Genomic DNA, 22,992 nt, shown 5'->3' on the forward strand with positions numbered 1-22,992 from the left:
GTTCAGGAAGATGGCAGACTTCCTGTAAGAAATGACCTTCACTTCTTCCGAAACAGCCAAGTCTGCCTGCTGAGGGAGAGTGAGGGTGGTGGTAGGGTCGGGGATTGAGGTCTTCAAGACCTGAATTAACACAGTGAGGAACTAGCTTGGGTATTTGGAGATGAATAAAAGTCTTATTGTTCAGGGGCAAGGGCCTGTTTGGGCGTATGAATTCATAATGGGCCAGGTCTCTGTGCTGGCCCAGAGACACAGCAAGTGGGAGGGGACACCAGAATTGGGGTTGTGACATTTTCTAGGCAGGGATTCCGAGGAGGCAGAGTTTAGAATGCGTTTGGAGCAGTGGGCCCTAAGGTCAGGAGTGAAAGCAGCATCCCAGCTTTAAGGGAAGCTGGCTGCTCACCAGAATGAGGGGGCAGAGTAATTAGGGGCCCCAGAAGACAGGTTTGGAATGAGGGATGAGCCACAAGGTGAGAGGCGGGGGAGGTCTTCACCGTGTCTGCCTTTACCTTTGTTTACCTCTGTTTGTGCTTGGAATTGTTTTAAGTGGATACACATAGCGAGCCACATCTCTAATAGCTAAAATCTCAAGAGAAGAGCTGCAAATCTGTGGTGCAGCTTTGACCCTGAGGAGGGAGGCAGAAGCAGGTGTGGCTCCACAGGTTGTTGGAAGTGGGAGGAGCCTCTGCTTGTCAGCCAGTTGTTCTGTGATCCCAGCTTGTCACCACTCCCGAGGTGCCCAGCGGCTAGCCCTTGTCTGCAGCACATAGAGTTTAAACTTGAGGCGCTGACTGCCTGGAGGTCCAGAGCTGTATATTAGAAGGGCAGTTGTGTGGGTCAGGCTTCTTCCCAACCTCTGCCCGCATGCCCTTCCTGGCCTTTGTCAGGGAAGGGGGCCGCTTGCTACAAGTGCAGTTTTGTGAGTTCTCCTCCCTGACCCCCCCCCCCAGCTGAGTGTTTTGTGCAGTGTGTAAACTGTACAACTGTAAGTAGCAAGCCTTTTCTTCTCACTTGGTTACAAGCCTGGCCCAAGGCCCTTGCCTCCACTGACCCCTCTGTCCTGATGTCCTCCTAAATCATCTACTTTGACCCTGTCCCTGACTGACACCCTTGCTTGTGGCCTTTCACCTGCTAGATTCAAATTGCTCTCATGCTGGACAACTGAAGGTGTTTGCCCAGCTAATGCTACAAAGTAGTCACAGGGCTGATGACCCTGAACACACAGGCTGGAAACCTGAGGGAGGTCAGGTACCAAGTGTGGGAGCTGGGAAAGCAGGGTTGCCTCCATTCCTGGACCCTAACCCTACCCTAACCCTAACTGGATGTTGTGTGCGTGTCCCTTCCTGAAAGCCAGGGCCCAAGCAGGAGCCTGGCTCCCAGCCAGTCCCCACAGGAAGGAACAAACAGCCGGCCTCAAGCCAGGTGGGGTAGAGCAGGGGCTCATTGTTTTACATGGAGAATCAAATGGGCTCTTTGTAAACAGCCTGGTGCCCATCTTCTTCCCATTCCTCCCTCCCTGCCTGGGAGAGAATCATTAGTGCTCTGCCCATGATTGGGTAAAATGATTGGGTAAAATCCAGGGGAAGACTGCAGCTAATGACTGCAGTAGAGAACCTCGAACTGGAATTGAGAGATTTGGGCTTGGAGTGAGGAGACTTTGAGAAATCCGTATCTCTTTGAACTCAGTTTCCCTTCCCGGAACATGAGGGCAAGCTGTGCGTCTGGACCCTCTACACACAGCATCTTCCCTGACTGTTTTAACCTTCCTGTCTTGGCCTCACTTCTGGTCCCCCAGCAAAGCACCGCATGACCTCCACCCTGCCCCATGGTAGTTCAGGGCTCCCGTGTTACCTCTCTGTCACTGCGACAGAGCGCCTGTGCAGATCAGCTTAGAAGCCGGAAAGATGCGTTTGACTCGTGGCTTCCACGAGTTTTGGTCTATTGTCTGCTGTCTTTGTTGCCATGGGGCTGCGGTAGCATAGGGGGCAGGTACATGGCAGAGCAGAGCTGCTCACCCTGTGGTGGCTGGGAAGATGGGGGAGAGGGAGGGATGGGGAGGGAAGGATGGGGGAAGGGAGGAGAGAGATTATAACCCCAGTGACCTAACCTCCTCCTGATAGACCCCACCACCTAAAGGGTTCCACCACCTCCCAACAGGACCATAGTTTGGCAACCAAGCCTTTAATATGTGGGACTTTGGGGGAGATCCCATATCCAAACTATAGTAGCCTCCAGATTTTTCCAGACTGTGGATCACAGTTAACAAGCTGAGAGCAGTAATTGGGTTGTAGTCATTGCTGTTAAAAATGAACAAGCCAGGCACTGGGGATAGAACCCAACTGAGAATGCTCAAGTCCTGGGTTCCATCCCAGCAGCAGGTAAGCTGGGCATGGTGACACCTGCCTGTCATCCTAACGCTGAGGAGGTGGAGAGGCAGGAGGATCAGAAGTTTACAGTCATCCTTGGCTGAGGCGAGCATGGGCTATGTGTGACATGGTCCCCACTTCTCCTAAGAAGGAACAGATCAGAAAATACAGCAATTGCTTATGATACGGATGAGAATGCTTTAATGAGTCATTTGTTATTGCGTACATCTCTGTATGTTTGTACATACGTTATATTATAAAATGTATTTTATAAGTAGATTAAAGGCCTCTGCTTTAGAAATCTTCTTTCCCAGTGTTTGTCCTTTGTAATATTTAATGTGCTACAGCAGCTTATAATTACCTATAGTTATGGGTATGATGTATACATATCTAGCAGGCTCCTTGAGGCAAGGAGCAAGACTGACTCACTCATCCGTGTAAGAATTGATGGTAATTTGGATGTGTCCTTATTTTGTGTGTGTGTGTAAGTGTGTGCATGAGTATATGTGTGGTCCACATGAACATGGTGTGTACACATCTGAATATATATGTGCAGGGCCAGAGGAGCACGGCAGCCTCCTCCTTTGTTGCTCTTGGCCTTCTTCCCTTTAGACAGGCTCTCTCACTGAACCTGGAACCAGACAGGCACCAGCAAGCCGCACTGACCCTCCTATCTCTGCCTGACACAGTGTGGGGGCTCTGGGGGTTCAAACCCAGGACCGTATACTTCACAGCAAGGACTCCCATGCCCCCCATGGTAGGTTAGGATCTGCATGTCATTGCCTCTGGCTTTTGGGGATATGCTGGGCTGTCATTCCTAGTCCTATGCAGTGTCCCTGGAGTGAGCTAACAGTGATGTGATGAGGAGAGGAAAACCTCACTGTGAACAGTTCCTGGGAATCTTGTGCATTTTCTGAGTTCCCCGGGTACGAGATGTGAGTGTGGTGTACACACACACACACACACACACACACACACACACACTTGAAAGCAAACACTCAAACACATAAAAATAAATATTTAAATAAAGAAGCAAACAGAGATCTTACTGATTTTCATTTACAGAAAAATTGAGCGTGAAAAGAGTGGTGAAAGAGGTAAGTTTACTTAGGCTGGGGGTCATCCCAACATTTAAGAAGCTGAGGCTAGAGAATTGTGACCTAGACCAGACTAGGTTACACAAGGTCATGTGAAAGAAAGTAAAATAAAAGCCTTTTGCCGGGTGGTGTTGGTGCACGTCTTTAATCCCAGCACTTGGGAGGCAGAGCCAGGTGAATCTCTGTGAGTTCAAGGCCGGGCTGGTCTACAGATCGAGGACCAGGACAGCCTCCAAAGCTACACAGAGAAACCCTATCTCGCAAAAAAAAAACAAAAACAAAAAAAACAACAAAAAAAAAACTTGTTTAAGTGGGCTTCGGCACTACCCAGTCTCTTCAAGCAGTCCTAAATAGACATAACAATACAGGTGTGTGTGTGTGTGTGTGCGCGCTGCTTGTGCAGTTTCAGGTCTCTCCAGGTGACCCTCCACAAACCCCTACTACAGAACACTTTTCGCCTCTGAGCTGTTTACCACGGTAAACATGGGACACATTTTCTTGCATGTCCTCTAACTAAATTAGAATAATCGGGCCCTAGGGTTCCCAGCAGTCACGTTCCAGTCCCAGGGTAGAGTCCTACGGGAAGCACAGACTGTTGCTCCCACAGCATTATTTCAAACAGGCAGAAATAACATATCAGGAACTTTGCTCTGCATTCACTCTGGGTCCTGGTCAGGGTTACTGAAAGGAAAGGGTTTATTTGGCTTACACTGCCATATCACAGTTCATCATCAAAGGAAGTCAGGACAGGAACTCAAACAGGACAGGAACCTGGAGGCAGGAGCTGATGCAGAGGCCATGAAGGAGTCCTGCTTACTGCCTTGCTCCTCATGGTGTGCTCAACATGCATTATAGAACCCAGGACCACCAGCCCAGGGATGGACCCACCCCCAATGAATTGGATCCTCCCCCATTAATTACTGATTAAGAAAATGCCATACACGCTTGCCTACAGACTAATCTGGGAGAAGCATTTTCTCAAGTTTTCCCTCCTCATAGATGATGACTTCTGCTTGTGTCAATCTGGGATAGAACTATCCAGCACCCTCAGAGGGGCTTCAGATGTGCTCACTGAAGAGCTAAACGCATAAGGCAATCAGTGGCTTGCTCTGTGCTAGCTGGACTTACCTGTGGGTGTCAGAACACAAAGGAATGGGGACTTCCTGGGTCCTGGCTTCATTCTTTTTGCCTGGACACCAGTTTCTTCATGCCACCTGCTGCTTTGAGAAAGGCTGTTAAAGACATGTGCTGCTCAATGACTTTCTCTGCTTTTGTGGGAGGTCATTGTCTCCTGGGTGTCGCCTGGCCATGCTCCCAGCCACTGAGGTACCACATGACACCCTTGCCCACAGTATTTCACAAGGTCCTCTTCCATGCAGTTTCTCCATGAGCACACACCTTTCCAGAGGGACTTCTGAGAGTCAGGCTGAGCAGGTGATGAAGCTATTCCTTTAGATGGAGCATGGCAGACACAGGCTCTGGGGAGCCACCACACCAGACCAGTGCCAGCCACAGCCAGTGGGGCAGTCATCGTAACCAAAGCAAGCTCTACAGGGCCTGACAACAGAGAGGTGAAGGGATTTAATGAAAGGAGCCTGAGCCACAATCACAGAGGTTGGAGTGATGTGTCTATAAACCAAGGGATGCTGGAACCACCAGGAGCTAGAAGAGAAGCCAGGAGCCTTTGGAAGGGGGTGCAGCTAGGCCAGCACTTTGTTCTAGGGTTTCTGTCTCCTGGATAGTAAAGAAATAAATGTGCTTCATTTTAGCCACCCAGGTTGTGACAGTTTGGTGTTGTAGCCATAAGACGCTGGTCAAAGTCCACATGTTAGCAGGGTGTTTCTTCTAGAAGCCATAGGTGAAATTGTGTTTCCTTGCCCTCCTTAGCTTGTGGACCTGAGTCACTCTGCTTCTGTCACCACTCCCCTGACCCTCCTGCTTTCCTTGACCCCACCGGGTTCATCTAGATAATCCAGAAAAGCCCCTCCCTCCCAGGTGCTCAACCTCACCACAGTGCAAAGTCCTCCCTGCCACTTAAAATGCCAGATTCAAAGGTTCCTGGCAGGAGGGCATGGATACTTGGGGGCGGGGTTAGCACAGTCTAAGGTCCTAGGGGTGTGGGGAGGAAAGGTGGGTCTATTTACCACATCCTGGGTGTTCCTGGGAGAAGTTATTCCTTAAAGCCTGAGAAAGGCCCAATCGGGAAAGAGCTAGTGCTGTGTGCACCGCATTACCCTCCCAGTTCCCTTAGGCAGAGAAACGTAGACAGGTCTAGATGAGCAGTGATTACAAATGTGAGGGTCTGGGGCTGGCTGTGTGGCTCACTAGGTAGAGGCACTTGTACACTGGCCAGATGGCATGAATTCAGTGCCCGGGTTCTATAAGAGAGAACCACTCCCAAGAGTTGTCTGACCTCCATGTGCATGCCATGGCACACATAACACCTGCACACACACCCAAACAATAAAACTAAAATGGCAGATGAGGGTGTGGCTGTGACCTGGCCCGGATGAAATTTCCTGAAGTTTCCGAGGTGGCAGTGGAGCAGGGGTTGTCTCCCTCAGCACTCACCTTGGTGCACAAGGCAGACTAAGCTCAGGGACCTTTGGCCTAGCCCCGTGAGGATGCTTTGTGCAGCCACCAGTTACAAAGCTAGTGTGAGATATTGCCCACCCGACACGTCACAAGAAGTGAGCATAGTGTGAGGGCTGACACAGCAGGCCCTGTGGCAGATGCTGAGGCTCTCATGGCAGAAGGTGGAGCTCGCCCATGGGGAGAGTGAAGAACTGAGGAGCCGCGCGTGAAGCGCTTCCACCTAGAGGGACCACAGCTTGGGACCAAGTGGCCGTGTGACATTGCTGCTAAGCAGGTGGTGTTTGAGGCCATTTGAAAATGTATCAGCCATCAAAAGCAGAGTCCCCATTCTGTCCCCAACTGTTTCTCCAGCTCTGAAAAGTAATGGCTTCTTCCTCAGAAGTAAATAAAACTTCCTACTTGGAGAGGATGAGAAGGCATTCATTATTAATGTTTATTTTCACATTTGCAGATGAAAGGCATACTGACTTCAAAGCGGTAAATTGGGGCTGGGAAAGAGGATTAATTCTTGACATTAAAATTATCTGCTCGAAAACACTCATACCTGTTTTGAATAAGTTTCTCATGATTGAATGTAAAGTTGAGAATTTCAAAAAGAGATTTGACAACCAATAAAAAGGATGAGGAAACAATTTATTAGGACAGAAATGTTTGAGTTCCTAGGCTTCCAAACTCACTTCTAGGACAAGGGTGACCGTAGGCAGCCACGTCAGGCATGCTGGGGACAGTGAGAGGCTCTGACCAGTCCTCACAGGCTCTCTGCTGTACCACCCCACTAATGGAAGGTCTCACTGTGTAGCCCTGGCTGTCCTGGAACTCACTCAGTAGACCAGGCTGGCCTCGAACTCACAGAGATCCGCCTGCCTCTGCCTCCCCAGTGCTGGGATTAAAGGCGTGCGCCACCATGTCTGACCCATCAGCTTCTACTTCAGCTCCTCTGTCCTAACACAGAGGTTTGGGATTCTAATTGATGGATTTCCCTTTTAAAAAGAGTGTTTTGAATACTTGCTGTGGTTTAGAACACAAACTTTAAAACAGTGGTTCTCAACCTTGCTAATGCTGTGACATTAAATACAGTTCTTCATGTTGTGATGACCCCCGACATTTGTTACTACTTTATAACTAATTTTGCTACTGTTATGGAATTGTAATGTAAATATCTGATATGCAGGGTATCTGATATGTGACCCCAAAGGGGTTGCAACCCACAGGCTGAGGACCAATGTTTAAGGTGAAAGATACTAAAAGGACCCGCCCTGCAACCACCTTTGCACAGACACTGCCACCTGACACACAGTCCCCGCAGTCTGGTGGAGGCTGGCCTAGAATGTACTGTGTAGCCAAGAGTAGTGGTTACACCTCCTAGTGCTGGATCACAGCGTGCACACCACACGTGTTTATGCTGCATGGATCAAGCCCAGGGCTTTGTGCATGATAGAAAAGCACTCTGCAATCAGTGTTCCCAGCCGCCAGGTGTACCACCTAACCCACCGCCTGTGCCACAATAATGTGGCACTGATGTCACCAATGGTCCAGCTTCCTGACTTAATGGTAGAGGTGTTCCTTGATGGCTTTTCAGTCCAAGGTCATTCCCCCATCTCAGTATTCTGTGATGGTGCAAGATAATATTTATCCTCTTACCTTTTAAAATTTACATATCTGATCAAGAAAGAACAGCGCATACATTATTTGCATTAGAACTGTTGGCAGAAGAAGCCAATCAGCTAATAGCCATGACCTGTAACCCCCAATCATTGACAGGATTTTGGTTTTCGTTTTGGGGTGATTTTTTTACATCTATATAAGAAGGCAGTACTTTTTTTTCTTTTCTTTTAACTTTTTGCTTCTCACATTGCATCTATCCCATCACAACATTTTGGAACCCAAGAAAAAATACTGAGGCTTCTGGAGATAAGGGAACATCAGCGTAAAACACCATGTCTTGCAGTGACTCAGCTGTTTACTGGCCAGGCTGCTGGCTGACCAGCAGTGACAGGACCGGGGCCAGTAGCTGGGGACTTTGCGTGTGTTCTCTGGAGCTGATCTTCTCAGACATAGTCCTACCACTGAGTCACCAGGCAAGCCTGTCAAAACGCAGCCCCGATCCCTAGCCTACACAACTCCTCCTCTGCTGGCCTTAGGGTCTACAGTAGCAATAATCCAGCCCATCCCTCCATACTATAAGCTCTGAGGACTCTGCCCTGTGGAGATTTCCTTCTCAAGGTCAGCCTTGGCCTGAAGAGCTTCACCCAAAGCCAAAAGGGATCCTGCCAGGCCTTCTCAGACAGAGGATCCTGTGTGTGTGTGTGTGTGTGTGTGTGTGTGTGTGTGTGTGTGTGTGTGTGTGTGAGAGAGGGGGGGGGGACACTTTGACCCAGGAGAAAGCTGTACACTGACTCAGCATTATCTGCAGGGAAGCCCTGGCTTATCACTCACTGCCACTCAGCTCCTCCTAAGTAGCCTGTAATGCTGCCATTTTGTGTTCCAGCTGATACAGAAGCCAAGTGTTGGGATATCATTGCCTTCTCCTCTTTCATTGCATGAGGGCATTCTTGAGGTTTTCTTTACCCCCTAAGAAGAAAAACCTTTCTGGTTTGTTGGACATCAGGCAACATCCTCTAGTCCCCAGAGCCCCCAGGAAGCCCCTCTTTGGTCTGGTTCAAGAGAGAAATGGGTGTTTTGCTGAGCTGGGCACCGTGCAGAAAGCTCTGCGCACACCTTAATAAATAATGAACGTTGTCCTTCATTGTGTAATCCAGGGGAAGGACAGTAATATGAACAGAATGACAGGCGGGCTGACTATGCCCTCGGTTTCAGTGTCGTTGGCTCCCCGTGCCTCTGCATAGCCTAGAAAAAGAAAACGAGGTTACTGTCTGTTCCCATTGCCTGTTCGTGAGACAGCATTGAGAAGACTGAATTTTTACATGAAAGATGATGTGAAATCCGAACTGAGAGCTGGCTGCAGGACAAGGTGCTGGCTGGCTGCGGAGGAGGCTACACAGAACACAGCTGCAGCATGTCCGAGTCCCTCTCTGCCATGGGGGCTCTGGGGACATCTGTCCCATGCCCATCCAATCAAAGATAGGAACACACAGTGTCACAAGGAGAGGCAGCCTGGTGGAGTGGCAAAACCTTGGGATCTAAATCAGAATTATTGGGCATGTAGGCAGAGCACATTCCTAAGACGACTGATATACCTCACCAGTATGCATTTCCACACTTCCCCAAACACACACACACACACACACACACACATACGCACGCATGCTCACATATGCACGCACGAACGCTCACACACGCTCACATATGCACCATCCCCCTTTGCTGCTCACTCCCTTCTGTGCAAGCATCTCACTCATCACACATAAATCAGGTGGCTCACTGCTGATGAACCAACTCTACCTTCAAGGCTAACTCACACATCACCCTTCACCCAAGCTTTTCAGGCTGAATTACTCTCCAAAATAACACACAACCAGGAGAGAGTGGAGAGCTTGTCCATACCTACACAGAAACATGAATGTGATGTTTTTAGAGGGAAAAGATCACTCTGTATTCTGATTCTCTGCTCTCTAAATAGTGATTGCTTAACTTACATAAAGATTCGAAGAAAATGTGTACCTACTAACAGAGTAGTTCTGTGCTATTTATTTAAGCTTCCATACTATTTATGTAATTTCAAGCTTAATAACAGACTAATAATAACTATGCTTGCATAGTTACCAGGGAAGAATCAGTTGTCTTTATAGTCCTTGTATAGTGTGTCATCTTTGTGCTTGTCACTTTCACTGTTCCCCGATGAGCTCTGTAATGACAGGGCCCTGTGCTGTGTGTCTGCCTGTCACCAGTGCTCAGCACTGTCCCTGATACTTCGTGGATGTGGAATACGTATGTATTGGACTTTAAAGATCTAAACAGCTGGGCCTGTCGTTGAATGCCTATAATCCCAGCGTGCAGAAAGCTGAACCAGGAGGAGTGTGAGGCTGAAACCAACCTTGGTGTCTCTCGAAGAGAGAGAGGGAAAGAGGAGACTCTAAAACATGTTCTGAGCCTCAGATGGTCATCCTTGGGAGGGGTCAGGTCAGCACTGATAAGCAGCGATGTTTAACCCTTGTAGGACACTAGCAGGAAGGAAGCGGTGTGTGGACTGCTATTTCCCCTCAACAAAGAAAGAGCTTGGCAATGGTGGGAGAAAGAAGAGGACTTGAGGGTGCTACACATGGCTTGTGTGGGTTTCCACCACTGGCTTTTAGAGGCATGACTCCTCGGTTCTCCACCCCGCGTCTGCCCAAGAAGACACAATAGAACACACTGTTCCATTGTGGGCGTGAGGAAATGGACTCGTCTTCAACAGTGCCCTTAGTATTTTCATTCTTTCCCTGTCCAGATCCTCCACCCTGAAGTTGCCTGGGTGGTCTCTCTGGAGGACCGCCTTCTGCATCCCCTCGAATCACGCTCACAGTGGGTTTCTCAGACTCTAACTGCAAAACATTATCAACAGGTGCCACCGCCCTCGTGCCTTCCATTCTGAAGCAGCTGTCATGCTGGCCAAGCTAGGTTCCTCACTTTGAGCCCTTCAGCCACCCACAGGAGAACTGAGTTCCCGCCCTTCACCACCGAAACCAGACACCTTCTTTGTGCCCCCTTACTAGTAGAAATTGGATGCGTCAGAGTTTTCAATCTTGCCGGGCAGTGGTGGCGCACGCCTTTAGTCTCAGCACTCGGAAGGCAGAGGCAGGTGGATCTCTGTGAGTATGAGGCCAGCCTGGTCTACAAATCTACACAGAGAAACCCTGTCTGGAAAAAAATTGTCCTTAGGTGATTTTTTAAAATATTGACTTATTGTAAGAGTTGAAATGGTGTATGGAGGGAGAGAATATAGGTCACCCAATAAACATTACAAATTGACTTGGATCATTTATTAAAATGAAAAGACAAATTTTAGGCAATCCTACCTCTGTTCCTGTCATTGAATCCATGCTTTGGTTTTAATATACCCTGCCATAATCTTACATAATTATCCAAACTGGAACTGAATGGAAACTGATTGACGTTACTCATCGACAGCTTTGTTAAGACACTGTGTGGGCCACAAGTAGGAAGGTGGCATGAAGCCCTCCCTTCCCTGTGTGGAGGCTGAGTCTGCAAACCATGTCACTTCTGCCTACGAAAGCCGGTCTCCTGCTTTACCCCTGCACACTGTGCCTTCGCGACCTTTGTACCCCGTTCCATCTTCCCTGGTGGGGCTAACCTCAGAGCAGCTGTGGGAACTGCACAGCGCCTACGGAACTTTCTCTGGAGACACGGTGCATGTTGCAATGGCAGACCCGGCCAAGTGCGGTGTTAGCAACTGGTCCACTGTACTGCATTCTTGGCCCCCTTTTAAGCCAACTGTGTGAGTCACTTTAGTCTGTCTGGCGTCAGATTGGCTGAGCATCCCACCAGATTACACCAGTTTCTCTAGGCACAACCTACGTCCCTCTCTAAGATACAAGTTGTTCCCAGGGACGGGAGATCTTTGTCTAATGGGAAAGTGCTGGGGTGATCAGGAGAGCGTGGTCCTGCCTGGCTTAGTGTAGCTTGCTGACATATTGTAAGAGCTGGGAGTGGTGTATCAGGGGAAGGAAGGCAGACTCAGCAGCAAACATTATGCTTCTGCCTGGAGTGTGTGTTAGAACTGAAAGATCACTGGGATAGGAGATGCTACCAACGTACAAAGCCACTGTGGGTGCTGACCCGGATCTTAGTGTATGAATGTGACTTGCTTTGTGGGTCTGCTAGGTGAAGGCCAGCTGAGGAACCCTCTGCGCCATTCCCAGCCTTACCAACACTGATGCTTGCTGGGTTCAGGAAACAGTTCTGATCCTTGATCCTTCTACTAGTGATAGCGCCAGCTTGGTGGTGACCACTGGTTAAATTTAAGTTTTTATTTGCCTGGAAAGCCAAGGTCACTTAAAACTATAGTGACCCACCCTTTGCTGAACGGGACAGACTAACAACAGACTTAAGGAATAGCTCCAGACAGGTGGGAGCTGTCCAGCGTTTCAGCCTACTGTTGTATCTCCCCGCTGGAGGGAAACAGAATGCACTCTGGCCGCCTTGACCGCTTCAGGGTCAGCAAGATGACTCAGTGGGTAAAGGCATCTGCAACTGTCTTAGTTACTGTTTCTATTGCTGTGACAAAAACACCATGACCAAAAGGCAAGTTGGGAAGGAAAGGGTTTATTTGGCTTACACTGCCATATCGCTGTTCAACCTTGAAGGAAGTCAGGACAGGAGCTCAAACAGGACAGGAACCTGGAAACAGGAGTTGATGCAGAGGCCATGGAGGAGTGCTGCTAACTGGCTTGCACCTCATGGCTTGCTCAGCCTTTTATTTTTTGTTAATGAAAAATATTTTTCTTTTAAGACTTATTATGTGTACAGTGCTCTTAAGATTTATTTGTTATGTATACCGTGTTCTTTTTGTTTTTGTTTTTCAAGACAGGGTTTCTCTGTATTGTTTTGGAGGCTATCCTGGAACTAGCTCTGTAGACCAGGCTGGTCTCAAACTCACAGAGATCCACCTGCCTCTGCCTCCCAAGTGTTGGGATTAAAGGCGTGCGCCACCAACGCCCGGCTCCGTGTTCTTTTTTTAAATTATTTTTTAAATTTAAGTTAGAAACAATCTTGTTTCACATGTCAATCCCAGCTCCCTCTCCCTCCCCTCCTCCCCCGCCCTCCCCACCAGGTCCCCCAGTCCCCCAGGGAGGGTGAAGCCCTCCATGGTGGATCTCCAGTGACTGTCATTTCATCCAGGGCAGAGCCTAGGCCCTCCCCCCCAGGAGTCCCGGCTGAGAGAGCCTCCCATGTTGTGGCATGGGCACTCAAAGTCTATTTGTACGCCAGGGATAAATACTACCCAAGGCCCCATAGATTACCTAGGCCTCCTCACTGACACCCACATTCAGGGGGTCTGGGTCAGTCCCATGCTTTCCACACAGCCATCAATCTGGGGTCCAAGAGCTCCTCCTTGTTCAGGTCAACTGTTTCTGTGGGTTAAACCAGCCCAGTCTTAACTCCTTTGTAGACCAGGGTGGCCTCAAATCGCAGCAGTCCTGTCCCCGCCCCCCCAGTGCTGGGATTACAGGTTGTATGCTCACATACCCCACTCATAAGTCTTTTCTGCATCTCATCTTAGTCCTCAGTCAGGAACATCCCAACTTGTCCAGATATGCTTGTACCTGGGATCTGGCCTAATTTGAAATATCTGTCCCCACATCCTATCATGGCACCCCAAGAAGGTGACCTGACAAGTTTCTGACATTGTTTGTGACAGAGAAGTGGGTGTAGCTCAGTGGGAAACTTACGTTTTGTGTGTGTAAAACAAGTAGGGCAGTGGGGGTGGCTGGCTGAGGGAACAGACACTGTAGCCTCCTTATTCTAGACGGAAGGCTGAGAAGATGGTGTCAGATTGTGTTGTGACAGGCTGCAGTTTCCTGGGAAGTAGTCAAAAGAGCAAGTTCCTCCAGGCATCACCGCTGTTCAAAATGCTTATTAACTAGTGTGCTCTCAGCTTCTGTGTAGTCCTCCAGTGAGGCATCAGCCACCCCATGCTGTAATGCCTTGGCGTGCGGCTCATGGTGGAATCACTACGCACACAGCTACTCAAAAATGTTCACACCTGTAGTCAGCATCATCTGACTGCATGTCAGCACAGAAGTAGGGAGCCAAGCAAGGTAGCTAGGTCACACACCAGCACCATACCGAAGCACCCCTCTAAAACAAGGAACATTCCAGAATCCTGATATGGAGGAGGAGATGACAAGGATTCCATTTTAGTGGTCCTTCAGGACCCTACCCAGATCTAAGGGGAACCCCAGAGTGCGAGGGGCACTGTCTTACGTCACATGGTGTGGTTTTACTCCTTGCTCATTATCACCACCACTGGAGAAGAAGTCTGCTGCAAACCCAGGCAAAGCCAGGACTCGGCGTCGTGTCCTGTCACTGCTGTCTTGACTCCCGGCTCATGGCTTCTTCCCAGATCTCTCACAGCCTCCGCCATTGAATACTGTTTCACACCACACACGCCTTTGACTGTCACAGCCCCCAGTCTCCTCCTCCCTACATAAGTAGCCCATTCCTGGCCCTTGTTAGGCTTCCTGAAGTTCTCTTGCAGTTAGAATTGCATTAACAACCTCTGACTTGTAACCATTACTAGCCCAGACTGGCCAAAGTCAAGTCCTGTACTCCAAAGAACTATGATTACAAGAGTTGTCACCATTTGTAACTTGTAGTTTAATGAATCGTGTGTGTGTGTGTGTGTGTGTGTGTGTGTGTGTGTGTGTGTGTGTGAATGATTGGTTTTAATTGTCAACTTCACACAGTCTAGAATTATCTTGGAAGGTAATCCCTCTCAGTGGAGGATTATCTACATGGAGTTGGCCTGTGGGTATGTTTGTGGTGGGTTATCTTGATTACCTACAGGTGGCAAGACCCACCCACAGTGGGTGGCATCATTCCCTAGGATCTTGAACTGTCTGAAAGAAATCAGGCTGAGGACAAGCATGTCTGCATCCATCCAGTTCCCGCTCTTGACTGTGGATGTAACTAGCGGTTTCCAGTTCCTGGGGCCGTGACTTCCCTGTAGTGTTAGGCTATGACCTGCAACTATGAGCCAAGCCATTCATTCTTTCAGTTGCTTTTGCCAAGGTATTTTATCACAGCAACAGGGAACAACACTACAACACTAAGATAACATAACAAATGTCTACTTCCTGGGGTTTTCTAGTAATGATCATATAGCATGTTACTGGAGGAAGCTAGGGGAATCAGATGAGGACAGCTGAGAACTCATTTTTATTTGAATCTTGAGTCTCAAGTCACTTTAAAATGAAAAACTTGAGAAAATTGGAGCAGTGCTGTCTTATGCAGTAGCTCTTCAGTATTTCATAGAAAAGATAATGTCAAGTAAGAGCTCTGAAAGTTGTTGAATTGAGTTTTTCTTTTTTTTTCTTTCTTTTTCTTTTTCTTTTTTTTTTTTTTTTTTTTTTTTGGTTTTTTGAGATAGGGTTTCTCTGTGTATCCCTGGCTGTCCTGGAACTCGCTCTGTAGACCAGGCTGGCCTTGAACTCACAGAGATCTGACTGCCTCTGCCTTCTGAGTGCTTGGATTGAAGGCATGTGCTACCACCACCCGGCTGAATTAAGTTTCTAAATGCTGTGATTCATAATAACTTCAATTTAGAAATGGCACTGCTGTTTTAACTATGTATTGTTACCAGTACTTTTGTATTGTTGCAAACATATTGTGTTCACAAGAAAAAAAAAAATTGGTTTTTCAAGACAGGATTTCTTTGTGTATCCCTGGTTGTCCTGGAACTCACTTGTAGACCAGGCTGGCCCTGAACTCAGAGATCTGCCTGCCTCTGCCTCCTGAGTGCTGGAACTCAAGGTTGCACTAACACCACCTGTTGAAAAAAATTCATTAGAGACTTTCCCTTTGATCATGGCATCCAGAGCTGCTGGTGACGTGGCCTTTGCTTCTCTTCAGTCCTGGCTTTTTCTACACGTGCATTCTGGGTAGACTCGCTGTCCCTTCCCCTTAACTCCCAATTTGAACTCTGCTTTTTCTACAAAGCCTCCTCAGCTCCTAGAAGAAAAAGCAGATCAGCTTAATCAGCCGAGTGTGACACCTCTGGTCATGTCTCTCGCTGTCTAGCTCCTGCCTTTACCTTGGTGTCCTCCAGCAGCAGGCTGGGTATCGTGGCTTCCTGTGGCCACATGCGCTGCACAGTGATGGGCTTGCAGTCCTGCGTGTGGAGCAATGCTTCGGTTGTGGTGAGCGGAGCGGATAAGTGAGGAGCGTGGCAGAGGATAAGTGAGTGTGCCTGGCAATCCTTGTTTCTTGTCTTACATTAATTTTCCTTAAAACGAAAGGCCACAAGGACTTCTAATGAACCACACAACTAAACACTAAATTAATACTGAAATCATTCTTTTTTGGGCTGCAGAGATGGCTCAGTGGTGAGGAATGCTTGACAACCCTGGTTTGTTTCCCAGAACCTATCAGGTGGTTCGTAGCCACCTATAGCTGCAACTCCAGGCCATCTGACACCCTCCTCAGACCTCCCCAGGCACGAATCTGCACAGGCAGCACACACAACACTCACAGATAAAAAACTAAATGATTAAATAATTAAAAAAAGAAAAAATAAATGACTAAAAACATTCTTTCCTAAATATTTGATTTCATGTAGGTTTTATTAACATTTCCCCTCATTCTTTGGGGATATTGGCAATTAAACCCAGGGCCTTACCCAGCTAAGCTGGCCCTGTAGCTGAGCTGTATCCTTAGCCCTGTTCATTCCTCCTTTTTTTTTTTTTTTTTTTTTGGTCTTTGAAGACAGGGTTTCTCTGTATTGTTTTGGAGCCTGTCCTGGAACTCATTCTGTAGACCAGGCTGGTCTCAAACTCACAGAGATCCTCCTGCCTCTGCCTCCCAAGTGCTGGGATTAAAGGGGTGTGCCACCACTGCCCAGCTTTTTTTTTTTTTTTGGTCTTCTTTTTCTTATTTTGAGACAGAGTCTTACTAGGTTGCCTAGGCAGGGCTTGAACTTGTGACCCTTCCACCTCTTCCTTTTTTTTTTTGGTCTTTAAAGACAGGGTTTCTCTGTATTGTTTTAGAGGCTGTCCTGGAACTCACTCTGTAGACCAGGCTTGGCCTCGAACTCACAGAGATCCACCTACCTCTGCCTCCCTAGTGCTGGGATTAAAGGCGTGCGCCACCAACGCCCAGCTTCTTCCTTTCTTTCTTGATCCAGTGTTTTAAGCATGGGGTGTGCTCCCACTCCTGAGACTCCTGACAGGTAAGATCTAGAGCTCACTTGGGCGGGTAGACCATGAGTTCTGAAGGAATGTGGGGACTATGGAGCCACAGAGCACAAGTCTTTGTTTAATCTATATTGCACTTGAGATTTTAATTCACAGAGCCAGGCGGTGGTGGCGCACACCTTTAATCCCAGCACTTGGGAGGCAGAGGCAGGTGGATCTCTGTGAGTTCGAGGCCGGGCTGGACCGACAGCCTCCAAAACAATACAGAGAAACCCTGTCTCATAAAAAAACCAAAAGAGAGAGAGAGATTTTAACTCACGGAATCTACAGGCTACCATTCCTTTGTCTGCCACAGACACAACGGCCTTGATGACAAACTCCTGAATTCCTTCCTTAGCATTCTTGTAGCTGGACTCCCCAGTCAGTTGCAGGTCTAGCTTCTGTCCCCACACTCCAGCAAAATGGCTCAGGGCTCCTTCATTCCTTCTTGTTTATTCTGCTGACTGCTCATAAGTTCCGCCACCCTCCTCCTGGAACCAGTCCCTCCCTTGGCTCCTGAGACCTACCCACCTGGCCCAGCCCCCTCTTCTTTGATGGCACACCCTAACATTCCTCTAGGACTTAGTCACAGGTTTCATGCTCACTTGGTCAAATAAAAGTGACAGTAAACACGCTTCCCGTACTCCAAGTTTCCTGTTTTCACTGCTCTCTGTCATCCCGTCATCTTTACAGGCCCAATTCAGGGACTACCTTCCCCCAGAATTAGCTGCCTACTGAGGCCCCACTCAGCTTTTCTGGGCCATTGGGTACCTGAGAGCCAGATGTGCTGTTCTAGTGACGGGGCCCCTGGCTCATTTACGAATGACTTTGTCTTCAGTCAAACAAAAGATCCCTTAAAGAGAAGACCAGGCCTTAAAGTGATGCTGGGGCTACAAGGTGCCTCACTGGGTTGACCACATGAGTCAGTGGTCAGCAAATGCTTGATAGTTGAAAGTAAGGCTGATTGAGGAGCTGGAGAGATGGCTCAGAGGTTACAAGCAAGGGCTGCTCTTCTGGATGTCCTGATTCCCAGCAATCGAACTCAGGTGGCTCACAACCATCTGTAATGAGATCTGATGCCCTCTTCTGGCATGCCACATATAATATATAAATAAATGTAAATAATAGCATAATATAAATATGAATACTTAATAAATTTTAAAAAAGAAAGTAAGAATGATTGAAACAGTAGAGAGAGGGACAGACAGACAGACAGATGGAACCTCTAGAATTCCTTCCCTCCTCTTCTTACAGGATGAAAGTGTAGCATTCTGCACTGCAACTATGCAACCTCAACCCTCTCTTCCAGCCAGTGTGATTGTGCTGGAAGGAGCTGACAGGGGTCAGGAGGCCAGTGACTGACCAGGGACATGGGCTCTTGAATCCAGGGCCTTCATTTCCTCATATGCAGAGCTGAGTTGGTGATTAAAGCCTTCAGGGGAGAAATGCTCTGACCTACCTACATGAGTGATGCTCCCAGTAGACATTTCAGGCCTGTGATAGGCCAGAAGAGAGGCTACAGGAAGGTAGGCAGGCCTTCTGGGACCTCACCAGTGTGCATCCTTAAGGTGAGAGCTATCTCCATCTGGGATTAATCCTGTAAAGTGACCAGGGAGGGTGGAGTGCTGAGTTCAAGGCCTGGCTGGAGGACAGAGAATCAGACAACACTGTACTCTGTCAAAAGGGCAAGGGGATAAAACGGGGAGGATGCTAAGGGGAACTGAATGGGGCAAGGGAGAAAACAGAAAGGGTTGGGCCTAGGGCCAGAGGAAACACAGTAATCAATTCATAAAATCCAGCACTTTGGAGAAGGCCAAGAACTTAACACTGTCCTACATGACCACAATAAGCTTCAGAAGAGATGTAGATCTGCTTTCTGTGTGTGTGTGTGTGTGTGTGTGTGTGTGTGTGTTCATGCACACGTGTGCCATGGTGTATATGTAGAAATCAGAGGATAATTTGGAAGAAGTAGTTCTCTCCTTCTACCATGTGGGTCCCAGGTATTGAACTCAGGTCATCAGGCTTTGCTGCAATCACCTTGACTCACTTAGCCATGTTGGAAGCCCAAATGTAGTTTTAAAGGAACATAAAGTAACATGGCTTGTGTCTGTCCCCAGAGACATGGACAGGCTTAGGGAGCATGGAGGGCCACATAGGAGATGCCAGACCCAATAGCACTCTGGAAACAGGAATGTTCTCCAACATGTCCCAGAAGCTCCTGCAGCCCCATTCCCTGTCCTCAGCCAGCCACAATGGGCCAGCTATCTGTCCCCCTGAAGATGCTAGGGGGAAAGATGCTCCAGGAATGTGTCCGGGTCCTTCTCTGGACCCATCCTGACATCCTTCTCTGAGTAACCTGAGAAAAGGGTTAAGTCTATGCTGAGAATCCCAAGGCTCTGTAGTGTGTGTAGCCATATACCAAGCTGGCATTTCCTCTCTCCTGTAGCCAGCAGCACTTCCTTAGAGTGAACACAAAAACAAGAACAAAAACCATCTTTCTGTGCTCCTTCCTCCTCTGCCGGCTGAACCCTGTATCCTGGTCATACTTCTCTTACCACTTAGCACAGTCGCACTTAGCAGCTGTTGCATCCAGGATCCTAGGCCCACATAAGCTGAAGGAACAGAAGGGTACCCAGATCCCAAGACACCCCTCTGTCTTCCTGCTGAAAGCCTTGGCAGCCAGGCAGCAAAGAACCGAAAGCCAAGCCCATCCTGCCTTCTGCCTGCTCAGGACACTGAGTCAGGAAAGGAGAAAAGAGTTGAAGATGTTGACTATTCCGAGTTGCTCAGCCCCCAAGGTGAGGCAGCCTTTGGTCCTCACAGCAGTGTCTCCTCCTTTGCCTCCAGCCATCCCCACACTCAGTGTTGTCACAAGTCTGGTTCTTCAGTCATGAAAACTGAGCCTCTTGCCCTGGCTGTCCAGGCAGGAAGATGCGTTTCTTGGTACACACATCCTCACTGCATCACATCCTCACTGCACACATCCTCACTGCACACATCCTCACTGCACACATCCTCACTGCACACATCCTCACTGCACACATCCTCACTGCACACATCCTCACTGCACACATCCTCACTGCACACATCCTCACTGCACACAACCTCATTCCACCACATCCTCACTGCACCACATCCTCACTGCACCACATCCTCACTGCACCACATCCTCACTGCATCACATCCTCACTGCACCACATCCTCACTGCACCACATCCTCACTGCACACATCCTCACTGCACCACATCCTCACTGCACCACATCCTCACTGCATCACATCCTCACTGCACCACATCCTCACTGCACCACATCCTCACTGCACCACATCCTCACTGTAACACATCCTCACTTCACACATCCTCACTGCACACATCCTCACTGCACCACATCCTCACTGCACACATCCCCACTGCTCACATCCTCACTGCACCACATCCTCACTGCACCACATCCTCACTGCACACATCCTCACTGCTCACATCCTCACTGCTCACAGCCTCACTGCTCACATCCTCACTGCACACATCCTCACTGTAACACATCCTCACTGTAACACATCCTCACTTCACACATCCTCACTGCACACATCCTCACTGCACACATCCCCACTGCTCACATCCTCACTGCACCACATCCTCACTGCACACATCCTCACTGCACCACATCCTCACTGCTCACAGCCTCACTGCACCACATCCTCACTGTAACACATCCTCACTTCACACATCCTCACTGCTCACATCCTCACTGCTCACAGCCTCACTGCACACATCCTCACTGCACCACATCCTCACTGCACACATCCCCACTGCTCACATCCTCACTGCACACATCCTCACTGTAACACATCCTCACTGTAACACATCCTCACTGTAACACATCCTCACTTCACACATCCTCACTGCACCACATCCTCACTGCTCACAGCCTCACTGCTCACATCCTCACTGCACACATCCTCACTGCACACATCCTCACTGCACCACATCCTCACTGCACCACATCCTCACTGCACCACATCCTCACTGCTCACATCCTCACTGCATCACATCCTCACTGCACACATCCTCACTGCACACATCCTCACTGCACACATCCTCACTGCACACATCCTCACTGCTCACATCCTCACTGCTCACAGCCTCACTGCTCACATCCTCACTGCATCACATCCTCACTGCACCACATCCTCACAGCTCACGTCCTCACTGTGCCATATCCTCACTGCACCACATCCTCACTGCACCACATCCTCACTGCACCACATCCTCACTGCACACATCCTCACAATACCACATCCTCACTGTACACATATTCCCTACATTCTCACTGCACCACATCCTCACTGCACCACATCCTCACTGCACACATTCTCACTGCACCACATCCTCACTGCACCACATCCTCACTGTACCACATACCCACTGAACACATTCTCACTATACCACATGTTCACTGCACAATTCTCACTGCACCATATCTACACTGCACATCCTCACTGCACCACATCCTCACTGCACACATTCTCACTGTACCACAGCCTCCAGGAGTCTTGGTTTAATGATGGTTCCATGGAGTTTTGTTGGCTTAAAAAGTGTTAATGGGGCTGGAGAGATGGCTCAGTGATTAAGAGCATTTTCTGCTCTTACTAAGGACCCCAGTTCAGTTTCCAGAACTGATATGATGACTTACAACAGACTGTATCTCTAGTTCCAAGGAAACCGACACCGTCTTCTGGTCTCCTCTAGCACCGGGCATGCACATAGTACACAGATTTACACACAGGCAAAACATTCATCCACATAAAATTTAAGAAGACCTAGTCCCAAAAAAATAAAGTGGCCTGGTGTGGTGATGTACACCTCTAATGCATTTAATCCCGGCACTCCAGAAGCAGAGACAGGAGGATCTCTGAATTCCAGGCCAGGCTGGTCTATAGAGCAAGTTCCAGGACAGCCAGAGCTCCACAGAGAAACCCTGTCTCAGAAAAAAAAAAAGCTATCCAGGGAAGGCCTTTAGAAGAAATGGTTGTCTGTAGGAGTGAACCCCACAAAGCTATCCGCCCATGAGGGTGGGGACATGTAAACTGACACAGGTAGATATAAAAGAAAGTGAAAGAAAAAGGAACCTCCCTTTTCTCCTGGAAGCCAGCCACGCTTCTAACTCCTGGTTTGTGCTACTCTCTCTCTCTCTCTGCTAAATAAATATATTGTTTTCCTATAGCATTGACTATCATTAATAGTTGTCTTTCTCCCTGCCCACCAAATGGGCCTCACTAAAAGGGCTCCCTTAGCAATGAGAGCTGTCTCTGCATGCCTAACTCTCCCTTAACCCTTTGAGTTATGGTCAGATAGAGCAGACTCTGTGACTGCCCCAAAGACACCTGTCCCTTGGCAGTGGCCAGCCGATGGAAACCTCTGTAGGAATTCAAATCCCATTTGTCATGACAGACCCATTGCCCAGCACGGAGACCTCAGCCCTCAGCAGGGCCCACAGGAGGGAAGAGCCCCTCTATTTAGGAGAGCTGTGGGGACAGACTCCTGAAGACGTCCAGCTGCCTGTGTGCTCTGCCACCATCCAGATCCTGTGCTGGACCCAGCAGAGTGGGTGCGTGTGTGTCCCCTGGCAGAGCCTTTAGCCACTCACCTTCCCGCCTCTGCCTTAGCTAGTGCAGTTTTCTGCCACTGGGCCTCTCTGTGAGTCAGATCTTGGCTCAGCCGTGAGAAGAAGGTGATTGGCTAGCTGTGTCAGGGCTTTGTGACCCGCTGGCAGAACCCTCTGTCTCCACCAGCCCCTCAGAGCCCATCCCTGCTGTCCCATATGGCCTCTCTGTATCCCCAGAATAGCATGAGTGTATGAGCCACACTGGGAAGGAACAGCAGTTCTGTAGTGATTCCTGACAGACGACTTCAGCCCCCCTGGGCCTGGCAGGAAGAGGTAGCCCAGGGACAATGGGCATAGCCCCATGTCAGGAGTGGAGACATTTTGGCAGGATCCACAGAGTTCTCTCTTCTCAGGTCTCACAGCCTCTGTTCCAGTTTTCCTTCAAGGTAGGATACCCTCAGAAAGCAGATATGTGGAGCTGGG

The 22,992-nt window shown here is 48.8% G+C and overlaps 1 protein-coding gene across 2 annotated transcripts in view; it reads left to right on the forward strand.

The window, feature by feature from the left end:
• Window positions 1-22,992, forward strand: part of Mapre3 (microtubule associated protein RP/EB family member 3) — a 42,185-nt gene that overhangs the window by 9,619 nt on the left and 9,574 nt on the right. Inside the window, exon 1 of one of the 2 annotated variants that reach the window (XM_040731023.1) lies at window positions 22,703-22,955. The exons of the other annotated variant lie outside the window; for it this stretch is intronic. The gene's annotated coding sequence lies outside the window, so the exon portion shown is untranslated. Of the gene's footprint in view, window positions 1-22,702; window positions 22,956-22,992 lie in introns of those variants that run through there. 2 annotated transcript variants of the gene reach the window in all.

This window comes from Mesocricetus auratus, unplaced genomic scaffold, assembly GCF_017639785.1.
Source record: "Mesocricetus auratus isolate SY011 unplaced genomic scaffold, BCM_Maur_2.0 Super-Scaffold_100024, whole genome shotgun sequence".
In the NCBI taxonomy this organism is placed as follows: domain Eukaryota; kingdom Metazoa; phylum Chordata; class Mammalia; order Rodentia; family Cricetidae; genus Mesocricetus; species Mesocricetus auratus.